At 34.0% G+C, this 13,407-nt stretch overlaps 1 protein-coding gene across 1 annotated transcript in view; it reads right to left on the bottom strand.

The window, feature by feature from the left end:
• The window catches only part of LOC128178461 (F-box only protein 22-like), a 51,362-nt gene that overhangs the window by 37,444 nt on the left and 511 nt on the right, over positions 1-13,407 (bottom strand). The window lies entirely within an intron of this gene.

Below are 13,407 nucleotides of genomic sequence, written 5' to 3'. Positions count from 1 at the left end.
GAAAACTGTAGGAGGAGTTATCCGTACAATGAGGGTACCCTATATGCAATATTTTGCCAAAAAATGACTAAGTTCAAAAGCTAGTAATTTTTCGATAAATTATCAGAAATCAAATTCCTAGCAATATGCACACTTCTGATATATGTACAATTGATCTGCAAAAGAACAACTTCCTATCTTGAAAACTGTAGGAGGAGTTATCCGTACAATAAGGGTACCCTATATGCAATATTTTGCCAAAAAATGACTAAGTTCAAAAGCTGGTATTTTTCGATGAATTATCAGAAATCAAAATCCTAGCAATATGCACACCTCTAATATAAGTACAATTGATCTGCAAAAGAACAACTTCTTATCTTGAAAACTGTAGGAGGAGTAATCCGCACAATGAGGGTACCCTATATTCAATATTTTGCCAAAAAATGACTAAGTTCAAAAGCTGGTATTTTTTCGATGAATTATCAGAATTCAAAATCCTAGCAATATGCACACCTCTAATATAAGTACAATTGATCTGCAAAAGAACAACTTCCTATCTTGAAAACTGTAGGAGGAGTTATCCGCACAATGAGGGTACCCTATATGCAATATTTTGCCAAAAAATGACTAAGTTTAAAAGCTGGTATTTTTTCGATAAATTATCAGAAATCAAATTCCTAGCAATATGCACATTTCTGATATATGTACAATTGACCTGCAAAAGAACAACTTCCTATCTTGAAAACTGTAGGAGGAGTTATCCGTACAATGAGGGTACCCTATATTCAATATTTTGCCAAAAAATGACTAAGTTCAAAAGCTGGTATTTTTTCGATGAATTATCGGAAATCAAATTCCTAGCCATATGCACACCTCTGATATATGAACAATTGATCTGCAAAAGAACAACTTCCTATCTTAAAAACTGTAGGAGAAGTTATCCGTACAATGAGGGTACCCTATATGCAATATTTTGCCAAAAAATGACTAAGTTCAAAAGCTAGTAATTTTTCGATAAATTATCAGAAATCAAATTCCTAGCAATATGCACACTTCTGATATATGTACAATTGATCTGCAAAAGAACAACTTCCTATCTTGAAAACGGTAGGAGGAGTTATCCGTACAATAAGGGTACCCTATATGCAATATTTTGCCAAAAAATGACTAAGTTCAAAAGCTGGTATTTTTCGATGAATTATCAGAAATCAAAATCCTAGCAATATGCACACCTCTGATATAAGTACAATTGATCTGCAAAAGAACAACTTCCTATCTTGAAAACTGTAGGAGGAGTTATCCGTACAATGAGAGTACCCTTTTGGTAGCCGCCCGCCCGCTATTTTCACCATTTTAATAACCGGATTTTTCCGTTGGAAAACCCGGTTAAAAAATAAAAGAAGCGTTCATTACTCAAACTGCTCGGACAATGAATATGAACCTTTTTTCAATTACTATACATTATGAGTCCTAGAACTCAAGAATTTACTGTGTATGGCCTAAAGACAATAAGTGGAACGGAAATCGATATGCTATTTTTCAATACAGAAACCAATACCGGTCCTATGGGTCAATTCAATTGTAATAGATAATTGATCCTTGAAGGTGGAAGGCTACATCGTCTGACATCCGTTCGAAACGCCATTTTGTTCCGGATTGATAACATTATGTCGTGGTTTAAAATAGCTAGACATCGTTTAATTGAACTCTTCTAACTAAGGAGTTGAAATGAACTCACCAAATCGCTTAGAAAATATGTCAATTTTCGTTCTGTTTAAAGCTTTCAACTAACATTGATTAACAGCTGTTTTGTACGGTAAACGTGGAATCTAAATTATATACTGTTTCTCTGCTCTGCTGCTATTGACAATACATTTTGTCATGTCATCTGCAACAGACGATCATACAAACATAATGTAGGGAACTCACTCTCGACCAAGTCCGTGAAATCGCCAGAGCTATGGAAGACTTTGAGAGACAAGCCACATCAATAGAAATAGTCCCAAGATGCCAGTAGCAATGTTGTCAACATGGTTAGTGATCAGCATAAGAAACGTTTTGTGAAAAAGACTTAATTTTTAAAGTTGCAGTTATGAAGGAAACTTGCGAAATGATCCTTAATGTCCTGCGAAGGGGAAAAGATGTCGTAAGTGTAATAAAGTTGGACATTTTGAACGACAGTGTAAAACCAAAAACTATAGTACTAAGAGGAAAGACGGGAGAGTTCACAAGTTTAGCTTTTTTTAAAAAGCTTACCGTCTTTAGAACAAACCCTAAACCGCAATTATTTATCAAAGACAGTTTAATTCTTTTTATATAAATGTCACCTTCCTCTACATAGCATGGCGAGTGAAACATTTTATGTCATGTGTCGTTTAAGCCTTCGTGTCTAAAATTGAGAACTGCGTACCAGAGCTTGTAAGTTGTGATCGACTATAGGGTAAAAGAGATCTTAGGTAGGGTCGTAGACTCGTATTATTTTTATAAAATCAAAGTTATCCCCCTGCATTTATCTATCTAAGGTGCAAATAACTTTACCGATATTAGACATACCGCATCATTTTTATTTTTATTTTGTATAAATGTTTGAATAAACAATGCTAAAAGAAAAACAAATAATTTCAATAGATATTATAGAATATTACTTTCAACAAGTTGGACCTGAAAACCAAAGGCTGAATTTCATTCATTGCAATTTTGTATTGCTTTTTCGTTTTCTCACTTTTTAAGATTTAAAATCTACGAAATTTGTTAACTCGTACATGAAAAAGATCATCAGAAAATTATCTCCCTTGCGCCGAACAGTATTTCAATCAATGAAATAAATGTAAATTTTCCCATCGTGTATTTTCTACCAATCACAAAGGAAAGGAAGTGCACAACCCGGAGACTGTAAATTATTTCAACTCTTTATACCGTCTTCCAAGGAAGACGGTAATGATATCACAGAACAGCGAGATCAAGGCGATAAGGACAAAGCCCACGCATTAAGTGTCCGTAATTCTGTGATGGATGATGACCTCGTTGTAAATGTTGGGGTACGTGTTGACCTTAATATGATTATCGACTCAGGAGCAAGTTGTAACATTATGAGAATGACGTTATGGAACAGTCTGAAGGACAAGCGTATCGAATGTGTTTCATCCAAAGCTGACAAGCAACTCTTTGCTTATGGAAAGTCAAGAGATCCTGAAGGTAGCTTGCGTATTTACAGCAACCAGAAAATACAACCAAACCGTTATACCGGATGTGGAATTCGTGGCCATCGATGGGAATGGACAGGCCCTACGTGGTCGTGATACAGCGCTAAGTACCCTCAATGCTTCAAGGGGTTGGAGAGCTGAATTCGTTTCAATTAGAAATTCCGATTGATCTATAGATGTTGAGCCAGTGAGCAACCAATAAGGCGGATACCGGATACCGCGGATTGCGTGATGAACTCGCCAACAAGCTAGATGAACTGGTGATGTAAAAGTCAAAGCTGTCGTCGACGCACACGAACCGAAAAATTCAGTCTTCATTACGAAAACTCGGTGACAAGCTCCGCTGCAGCTGCGAGAAGCTGATCCAATCGCAGTGCTTGTAAATATAAACTTTAAAAGAAAACACATGTGTGATCTTTGGTAAAACATACGGTGCTTTTAAGTTGAGACACACGTTCTCGAGTACAGTGCCTCCCCAATGATGGTCTAACCAGATCGCTTTAAAACCTAAAATATTGTGTTTTTTTTTGGACTGAACATAGTTCTACAAACTTGTCAAGGCTCGCGTGATAGCATGGGAAGTAAAACATGTGGCGAATGTAGAAGTTGCATATTCCGTTAGTATATACGTTCCTGCTTATGGATATTGCTTTAAAGGGTTCAATGAGCTGTGTTTTATTTAATTTCTTTTGTCCGCAATATTCACGACAACGATACCTGGTTTTATGGCATGAAAGCTTTCATATAAATCGGAGACTTTTTCACTCCCGGTACAGGTCCATACAAAACACTATGAACAAGAATAGAATTCCTGGGTCCCCCGCCTGTCAAGCAGTATACTAGTATCGAGTCTATCGACCAAAGCTGATTAAGAAACTTGACCAAGGTATTAGTGGTATAAACATTTGGTATGAATTTAATGAAAATCCGTCAAAATTTGTAGGCATGAGAGCGCTTACAAGGTCAACTTTTGGATAAAACGGAGTCATTATTGTGGTCAAAGTCCCATAACTCCAACAAAAAGTATCGACCAATGCTGATTTTCGAACTTGACCAAAGTTTTAGTGGTATAAACATTTGGTATAAATTTAATGAAAATCCATCAAAATTTGTAGGCATGAGAGCGCTTACAAGGTCAATTTTTGGATTAGACGGAGTCATTATTGTGGTCAAAGTCCCATAACTCCAACAAAACGTATCAACCAATGCTGATTTTCGAACTTGACCAAGGTATTAATGGTATAAACATTTGGTATAAATTTAATGAAAATCCGTCAAAATTTGTAGGCATGAGAGCGCTTACAAGGTCAGTTTTTGGATAAAACGGAGTCATTATTGTGGTCAAAGTCCCATAACTCCAACAAAAAGTATCGACCAAAGCTGATTTTCGAACTTAACCAAGGTAATAGTGGTATAAACATTTGGTATAAATTTAACGAAAATCCGTCAAAATTTGTAGGCATGAGAGCGCTTACAAAAAAGTGTGACGGACGGACGCACGGACGCACAGACACACGGAACCACGGACACACGGACCCACGGACGGACGCCCGGCATTTCTATGTCCCCGCACCGCGTTGCGGCGGGGGACAATGAAACATCCCGTGCTTTCCATAGGTTATAACTTAATTCGTATTTGAAAACATCGTTAATTATGTTCCGATATTCGGTAGTCAATATATTTTCAAGTTTAATTAATGCCATGATGTGTATACAACTCGTTGTTTAATTCGATTAAAATGTTTAATGCAAGGGGCGCAACTCAAGTTGCTCGCTAGATAGCGCCATCCCATCACCGAGTTTTCGTAATGAAATTCGCCAAGGGTTTATGAAGATCAAAGTGGACAGAAAACCCTTGGCTAGCGAAGATGCACTATGGACATCTGATGTATGTATTAATATGCGTATGGTTGTTGTTTATAATTGCTATTGTATGTAAAAAGTAAAAGGCAATTTAACAATTAATATTTTGTTTTAAAGAATTAAAAAAATATAACACATTCATCAAAAATATAATTTTCAGCTTCAAACATTATTATAAGCACTACTAAACTTATATCTAGATATTTAGCATAGCCTTGTTTTTATTAATAAAAAAGAATTGTTCCACAGATATTTGTGACCATGTGAAATAAAGAAAGACAACTCTTAAAAAGGATCTTTCATACCAAGATTTTTGCAATAATTCAGTATTCCCTGTAATTTTTCAATTTCATTTAATTTCTTTTTTTCACCCCATTAACCAACGAGTTTTGTTTATATCTTCAGGTTTTTGTGGAATTTTGTCCAGCAGTTTGCCTTAAAAGATTTTTAAGGTCTTCCGTTTCCAACGGAAGACCTTGTACTGATTCTGTTGGAAATTCTTCATTATTATTTTTCTTCTTCTTTTTCTTCTAGACGTTTCTTTAAACTGTAATATCTCGCTTGTTTGTCATTAGATTTTATTCAAATTTTCAGGGTTTATTGTAAATGACAATAGCTTACTATAGCAAAAAATATGGTGAAATCGCTACTTCCGGTTTTGAGTTATTCCCCTTTGAATATTTTTTTAGTGGGTCTCGTGTACCTGCAAAGGCTCCGAGTAGATCCGTAGCAAGTAGTTTTAATTTACAAATCTTTAATGTAGACATCTTGAACGTTGTCCTCCTAGTTTTACATGTTTGATTAACACACGTATACTGCTTAAAAAATTACATCGAAATTTATGTTTCAAAAAATGTTAAATTTTGCTTATATCTTTGCTCAATAACTTTTTAGTTGTAAATTTTTTCTAGACACATATAGAATAAAAGTTGTGCAGAATATCATGAGCTTTCATTTGATACCATAAAAAAGGGGCTAGCCCCTAAAATGAGGGGTCTAGATCCCTTAAAAGTCTTTGCTTCATAGCTCTCAAACGGTAAATTTTTCGATATGGGCGTCGCTGCAAAAAATGCTGTTTGTGACTTTATTGATCTCATAAAACTGTTTTTGTGTTCGGGTAGTGCATAATATTCGGGTAAAAAGTAATACGTGTTGACCAGTACTCGCGGCATTTGGCCAAGCTTCCTCGCCCGCGGCCGAGAAAATCGGTCACCATGGTCGCGGCTGGGCTACCTAGCGGTCAGCGGTTATCTAATACACGAGAGTTGCGTCTCTCACAAATGAGTTTATTTAGTCGCGAACTCAAAATTTGTTATAGTTTTGATTACACATAAAAGTTTTATGGACTAAACGATTGGGTGTCAATTAAAAAATCGTTCAGTTAATTAATAAAAGTAATGTCATTCTCAATCTAAAGCAATATCAGACATAGATCAATTGTGGGTTTTAGGTTTAAAATAAAGAACGTCTATTTGATAGAACATGGTCATTATACGGCAAACTTTTCAAATCTTCCTGGGTTCTGAGATGTGCGTGTCTGTGCGTTGTACCTTTACGTAATCTATCCTTCGTCCACGGCCGATCAGCCACGGCTGGCCTACTAGCGGTAAGCGGTTATCTAATACACAGGATTCGCACACTTAGATGAAGATGAACGTGTTTGAGTTTATATAGCCGTAAATACAAGAACTGTTTTAATTTTATATTATAAAAGTTTGTCCATCTTGTATTTATTTAATTAAACATTTGAGTGAAACTGAATATTAATGAAAGATATTACTCCAAATCGGAAACATAGTCAGACATAAATTAATGGTTGGTTTGTATATCTAAAAAATTTTAACCCCCCCCCCCCCCAATATTAAATGATGATCATCCCTCGCACATGGCCGAGGAGATCCAGCGCGAGTGGACAAGTGATCTGCGGTCGGCTCGTGTTCTTCTATATGTACCTTATCACGCGTTCATGTTTCATATTTTGCACGGACAGAACTATATTTTATTATGTTTTCAACTATTATATAGATTTAAGACGAAAATAAATAAATTTATTTTACTTGTACAGTTGATTAAGCATTGATTTTATTATACGATAGCGTACAAGGTAGTTTAAAAATCAAATCAAATTATAATCAAAGTTCCATGTTGCATGTACATGTTTGCGGTAGGTGCTAGCACGATAAAAGAATCCTGAATTGTCCTGAATTGAGGCATTTGATGATTATTTAAAAGAATATTCACATGAGTTTTAAACAACTTAAGATTAATAGATTCTATCAGTCACATATTAATCACTCTGTAGTTTTTCTACATGGTTGTTCGTTTCAGTGTGGAAGCGAACTCAGTGCTGTGTCCCCCCTCCTCCCGCCCCTCTGACAAGTGCTCGCGCTGGATTTTTTTAAATTGGCGAAAAGATATCCAGATCTGTCGAAAATCATTTTTGGTGACTTCTTTTCTCCTCAACGTGTTTAATTTTCCCACCCGTATGTTTATTCGGTCAGTCTGTGTTAATTCAATCGCCACGTGCGACCGAAGATCTTGTGTCGCTTCAGCGCACACAACTCAGAACATATGTAATTGAGTAACAACTGGAAGGGTGCTTTTATAAACAATAAGACTATTATTCTAAGTCAATCATCTTCACATTAAAGATGTGAAATCGTAACCTAAGAATGTGGCTAATAAATTAACCTGTTGATCACGCTAAACTTTTATAGTTATGAACATAATAATTCATGATATATTATAATTAAAAGTTTGAAGACAAAGACAATTTTTTTCTTGGAAAATACGACTACATTATGCAATGCAGTCGATCGCCATAGAAATCATCAAAGTACTGCAACTGTCGACGGATATCTTATTTCTTTGAAAGACCATGATAATTCACTTGACTTGCAGGCTATAATATAGCGATATATCTGCCTCCCAAAAATATATGCGCTTCTCAAAGTTACACTTAAGTGAGATAGATGTGCGTTATTGGGAATTTTATTTATTGCTAATTGTATGGAAATTGATTAAAAAAAAACAACTCTTAATTGAAGTTGTGTATTATGAGGTTGTAATGCAATCTAATTTACTTACAAGGTAAGCTACAGCCAGTGGAATATAGGTGGCTTTTATGTGAACAATGAATACCCAATATATTAAATACAAGATAAATAGTTTCCAGAATTATAATACTAATATGATTGTGTATATGAAGGTTGCACCCTCATTTGTATGGCTGTATGTGAGGAGGTATAGGTGTGTCGATGTACATACAATGTATGACTGCACATACGGATTCCGGACCATGGCTACAGACGATACCAATGATAGTCTTTTAATACACCAATGCACAGTTTGATCTTGAAACTGACCAGTTTCATAACTTCTTCGAATTTCTCTAACACGGACTGTCTAATTCCTTCCCAGAATTCCAATTTACGCAAGCGCAATTGAAGTTGTTTTTTTTTTAATTTAATTAGTCATCCCACTGACATAAAAATAAGGATTTTGCATATTATTACATCGTCGAGAGAAGTAATATTCATTTCTGTAAATAAGGTTATTTAATTCACATTACATAGCGGTGTCTCTATGAAACAGTACCATCTGGTGTAAAAGTTAGATGCTCGCCTTCGCATAAATTCTCCCGCTCATCTTTTTTATTAGCTGATTATATATTATTTTGAATGTCCAAATCTACTCGTATCATTAAATAATATCAGACGACACACATTTCCCTGAAGAAAATCTTAAAGATGCCATCAATTTTGACTAATTACTAAATTTTGTCAGCCCGTAACAATTTTAAACTTGCAAATAGTCTTCAAAAATTTAGAAAGATTTAAATAAACAAGTTATCTTAGAGAAAAGGTTACGTGTTTTGTAGGCGGGTTAGGTTTAAAAAAAAAACTGCAATTCCTGACATGAATCATGAGTACATACTGTTTATAACAATGCTTGCTACCCTTTTTAAAATTTAACTCGCCATTAAACATCTCACATTTTATAGAATTTTTGAAACGATTACACAGACTGTGTTCGACAAATAGTTTTCCTAAAACATTTTCTTCCTGTCTTGTTCAAAACACATTTTATATACAGGCTTTCAATCACAACACGTTTTTATAACAAAAGCAGAACTGAAAGTTTAGTCATATAATCGTTTGACACCATATCACATATATTTTTAACCCGCAGCAACAACGGAAGACCTACTCGTGGCTTTGCCACGAGCTTTGCTCTAGTTTTTTTATATTTTAGTTTCATATTTATGTGGATTCAAATAAAAATCATACAAACTTCATTCATGATTTTTTTTTTGATTTATATTTCTAAACTTAACAAGCATTCTGAGAGTATTGCATAAGCAATACACGTCCCCAACCGGTAACAACTTTGATTGAGAATGGCAAAAGTTTGAGACCCTGTATATTAAATATCCCCAATCATAAATGTAGTAATTGTAAAGTATGAAATTATGAAAAATGATTATAATACTGTGGTTCCATCAATATTCGTTGAATACCAATTTTCGTGGATTTCGTTGTTGAGTTGATCCATGAAATTAAATATTCATTGAAATGCAATTTCTATTAACATTTTGTATTGAAAGGGTCATTGGCCACGAATTTACGCATCCTTGAAACTGTGATTTTCACTCTATCCACGAAAGTTGATACCCTTGAATATTAATGAAACCACAGTAAACAGCAAACAATCTCAAAAATCCATTTTAAAAAAGTACATATTTGAAGCAAAGCAAACACAGAAGTCTAGTCTATTATTCAACAGCCCAAACCCGATAACGAACCCGATTGTAATAATAATAATGATAAAACCCTGCCGTTAAAATTTACACAATACTTGACACCATTTTACAGAACTTAGTGTTTGTTATTAGAAATGATAAATATAATAATACAAATAATGCACGATATTATTTATTATTTTACTGACCACATAATGTCCTCGTTCATTTAGTACACACCGAGCCCGATAACGAACCCGATCATTAAAAAATTTGGAGTGAGAAAAATTAAATTTCTGGAAATTGTGTTGACTAGACGCTACAAAAGTATAAACTTGGTCTGCTGTTTGATATTTTGAAGCTGCTCAGCAAGTTTCACATCATTCGTCAAACGCATGCAGAAAAAAACAACGGAAAACTGAAGTGGGACAGACAGACAGACGGACAGACAGACAGACAGACGGACCGACAAACGGACAGACAGACAGACAGACAGACAGACGGACTGACGGACGCAGAGGAAAGCTATAGTCCCCTCCGGTGAAACCGGTAGGGGACTAATAACTATTCACTTATATGATAATTTTAAAACAGACATTTTAAAAATTTGACAAATACATGTAAGGGGTTATCTGGAACCAGACAGATATTTTAAATATTCTCTAGAAAATAGAGCATTGTATTTTTAGGTCTATTATTGTAAAATTACATGTAGTAACAAATGCATGCAACAATAATCTCCTACACAAACTTGGTGTAGAGATCCACAATATATATCAAATACTTATGCTAAATATTCGATATTACTGATTAATTAGTTTATTCTCTTTCTTCATTTAATTGCATATACTTTAACGGGAACTGGTCCTTAAATTGAACAAACTTAAAACATCTTCCCAAGAATGATTTGTGCCAAGTTTGGTTAAATTGGTCCAGTGGTTCTGAAGATTCTAAAAAAACAACCATAATTTTACTTGTTTCTAATGTTATGGGTCAGAATAACCCTGAATTCCAGGAAAGATCTCCCACAACGTTTGTACTTTAAACTTAATAATTTTTAACAGAAGTATATATATAAATAAAAAAAAATTTAACTAAGAGTCCTAAATTAGGAGTCTCTGTTACAATCTGCTGAATAGATCTCACAAACTACAATGCTCCAGTAAGTAGATAACTGTTCACAGTTTAAAGGGACTTGGACACGATTTGACTTAAAATTTTCAAATTTTATTTGTCCATTTTCAATGTTTATAATGATAAATATTGTAGTTTATAATGCTATGTCAAAATTTTAAAGTAAAATATCAAGTTATAAGCAAGATACAGAGTTCATAATTCTTTGTTTTGTAAACAAAGCTCGAATACTGTCATTTTTTACATATGTGTTGTATTGGTGTAAGTTTCAATCGGATGCATCTTTCTTCTATTGATACTAGTATTTATGAAGATATTGAGTTAGTTTAAATTGTTTTTTACATGTCATTTTGTCTAAGAAATGGTAATACTCTACATTACATTTTTTGTAAACAACTATAAGACTCGAGCTTTGTTTACATAACAACCAATTCTTACCTCTGTATCTCGCTTGTAACTTGACTTTAACATTCAATATTTTGGTCAATCATTTAAAATGCACCAGTAAACCATTTTATACATAAAAAATAAAAATAAAATTTTTGATCTATAATCGTGTCCAAGTCCCTTTAATGTCTCCAAACAAAATTTCAATAGAGCATTTCCTTATTTGAGCACTTTTTACAGGTTATTTATATATATATATATATAAATCTAGCAAATTTTAGAAATTAAATGTACAAGAAGTTACATAAATTACCTGGATACTCAAGAATGCTCTATAAAGAATAACCGACCACTTTAGAATAGTCAAGAATATTCTATTAAACAAACCTACTATATATAACTAATTATCTCCCTTTCAGAAGAGATGTTGAACAGCCTTAAAAGCTCTTCTCCCAAGATGATTTATGCTAAGTTTGGTGAAAACTAGACCAGTGGCTCAGAAGAAGATTTTTGAAACACCATACCCTGTATTCACCCTTTTCTAATAATTTTCTAATAATTTCACCTTTAGAGAAGGTGTGACCATTCATGTGAAATAACTTGAATCTTCCTCATCTTATACCATTTAGTGCAACGTTTGGTTGAATTTGTCTTAGTACCTTTTAAATGGAGCAAATACATGTAATTTGAAATGTCTACGAAGACAAGGACGAATACGATGACGACAAATTTGATCAGAAAAGTTCAACGGAGTCTTTAGAATCCTAATGGTATAAGAATGTTTTTTTTTTTTTTATACAAAGTTTGGTTAAATTTGGCCCTGTGGTTGTAGTGAAGTAAAAAGTAAACGTTTACAAACAGACGGACAAACTGCAGACGGAAGGACAAAAGGTGATAAAAAACCCTTGGTTCGTGTGAGTTATAAAGAAAAAAAAGAGACACAGTAAACGGAAGCATTGATTTTTTCCCTAATGGTTTGTGAGAATGACATGTTTGAAGTTTTCCTCCTTGTATTCAAATGCATGAAAAATTTGATCCTTCTCTGAGACCCCAACCTAACCCGGGGATCATGATTTGAACAAACCTAAATTTAAACAACAATGATGCTTTTATACAAGATTGATTTTTCCTGGCTGAATGGCTTTTGAGAAGAAAATGTTTACAAATTTTCTTTGTGTCCCAACCCTACTCTTAGGGATCATGATTAACTTGAATCTACACTTCCTGAGGATGCTTTAATACTTCAACTTTCCTGGCCTTATTTTTTTAAAGAAGCATAATATTAGTATATATTAAAAAAAACCACCTAACTTTTTTCATTACGTTCATTATATATAAATGGACTTTTCTTTTAAAAAAAACTTAAACCTCCTTTACCCAAATATGCTTTGTGCCAAGCTTGATTGAACTTGACCCGGGGGTTTTTGAAAAGAAGTTTAAAATGTTAAAAGTTTACGCTAAAGATGTCAATGACAGACAATATTTTTAAAATGTAATAATTTTTAGAACTTTAATCTTATGTGTGTCAAGTTTAATTAGGAATACGATGATGACAGTAGCAATCCGCTGAGATACGAGAAATATTTTTGATTTGGAGCCTTTGTTTTAGAAATAGATAAGAATTATTTGAAAATCCTATTCTTTTTAATGAAAGTATGCCTTTGAGTAAGTCATATGTGAAATGTAATTTAATGTAAGTTTTATTAGTCCCCTACTGTCTCTGCGTCCGTTAGTTCGTCTGTCTGTCCAACTTCAGTTTTCCACACTTTTTTCTTTATGCGTTTGAGGAATAATATGAAATTTGCTGAACAGCTTCAAAATGTCAAACTACAGATCAAGTTTACACTTTTGTAGCGTCTGGTTTACATAATTTTGAGAAAGTTAATATCTTATATTCCAATTTTTTAATGTTCGGATTCGTTATCGGGTTCGGTGTGTATTGAATAAACGAGGAAAGTGTGTAGTCAGTAATAATATCGTGCATTACTTGTACCATTCCTTGTATTGTTTCTAACAAAAAAAAAAGATTCGTAAAATAGTGTCAAGCATTGTGTTGGAAATTTAATCGACAGGGTTCTTTGTATTATTACAGTCGGGTTC

The sequence above is a fragment of the Crassostrea angulata genome, chromosome 3 (assembly GCF_025612915.1).
Source record: "Crassostrea angulata isolate pt1a10 chromosome 3, ASM2561291v2, whole genome shotgun sequence".
Classification (NCBI taxonomy): Eukaryota; Metazoa; Mollusca; class Bivalvia; order Ostreida; family Ostreidae; genus Magallana; species Magallana angulata.
This window is presented reverse-complemented; position numbering and strand designations above follow the sequence as displayed.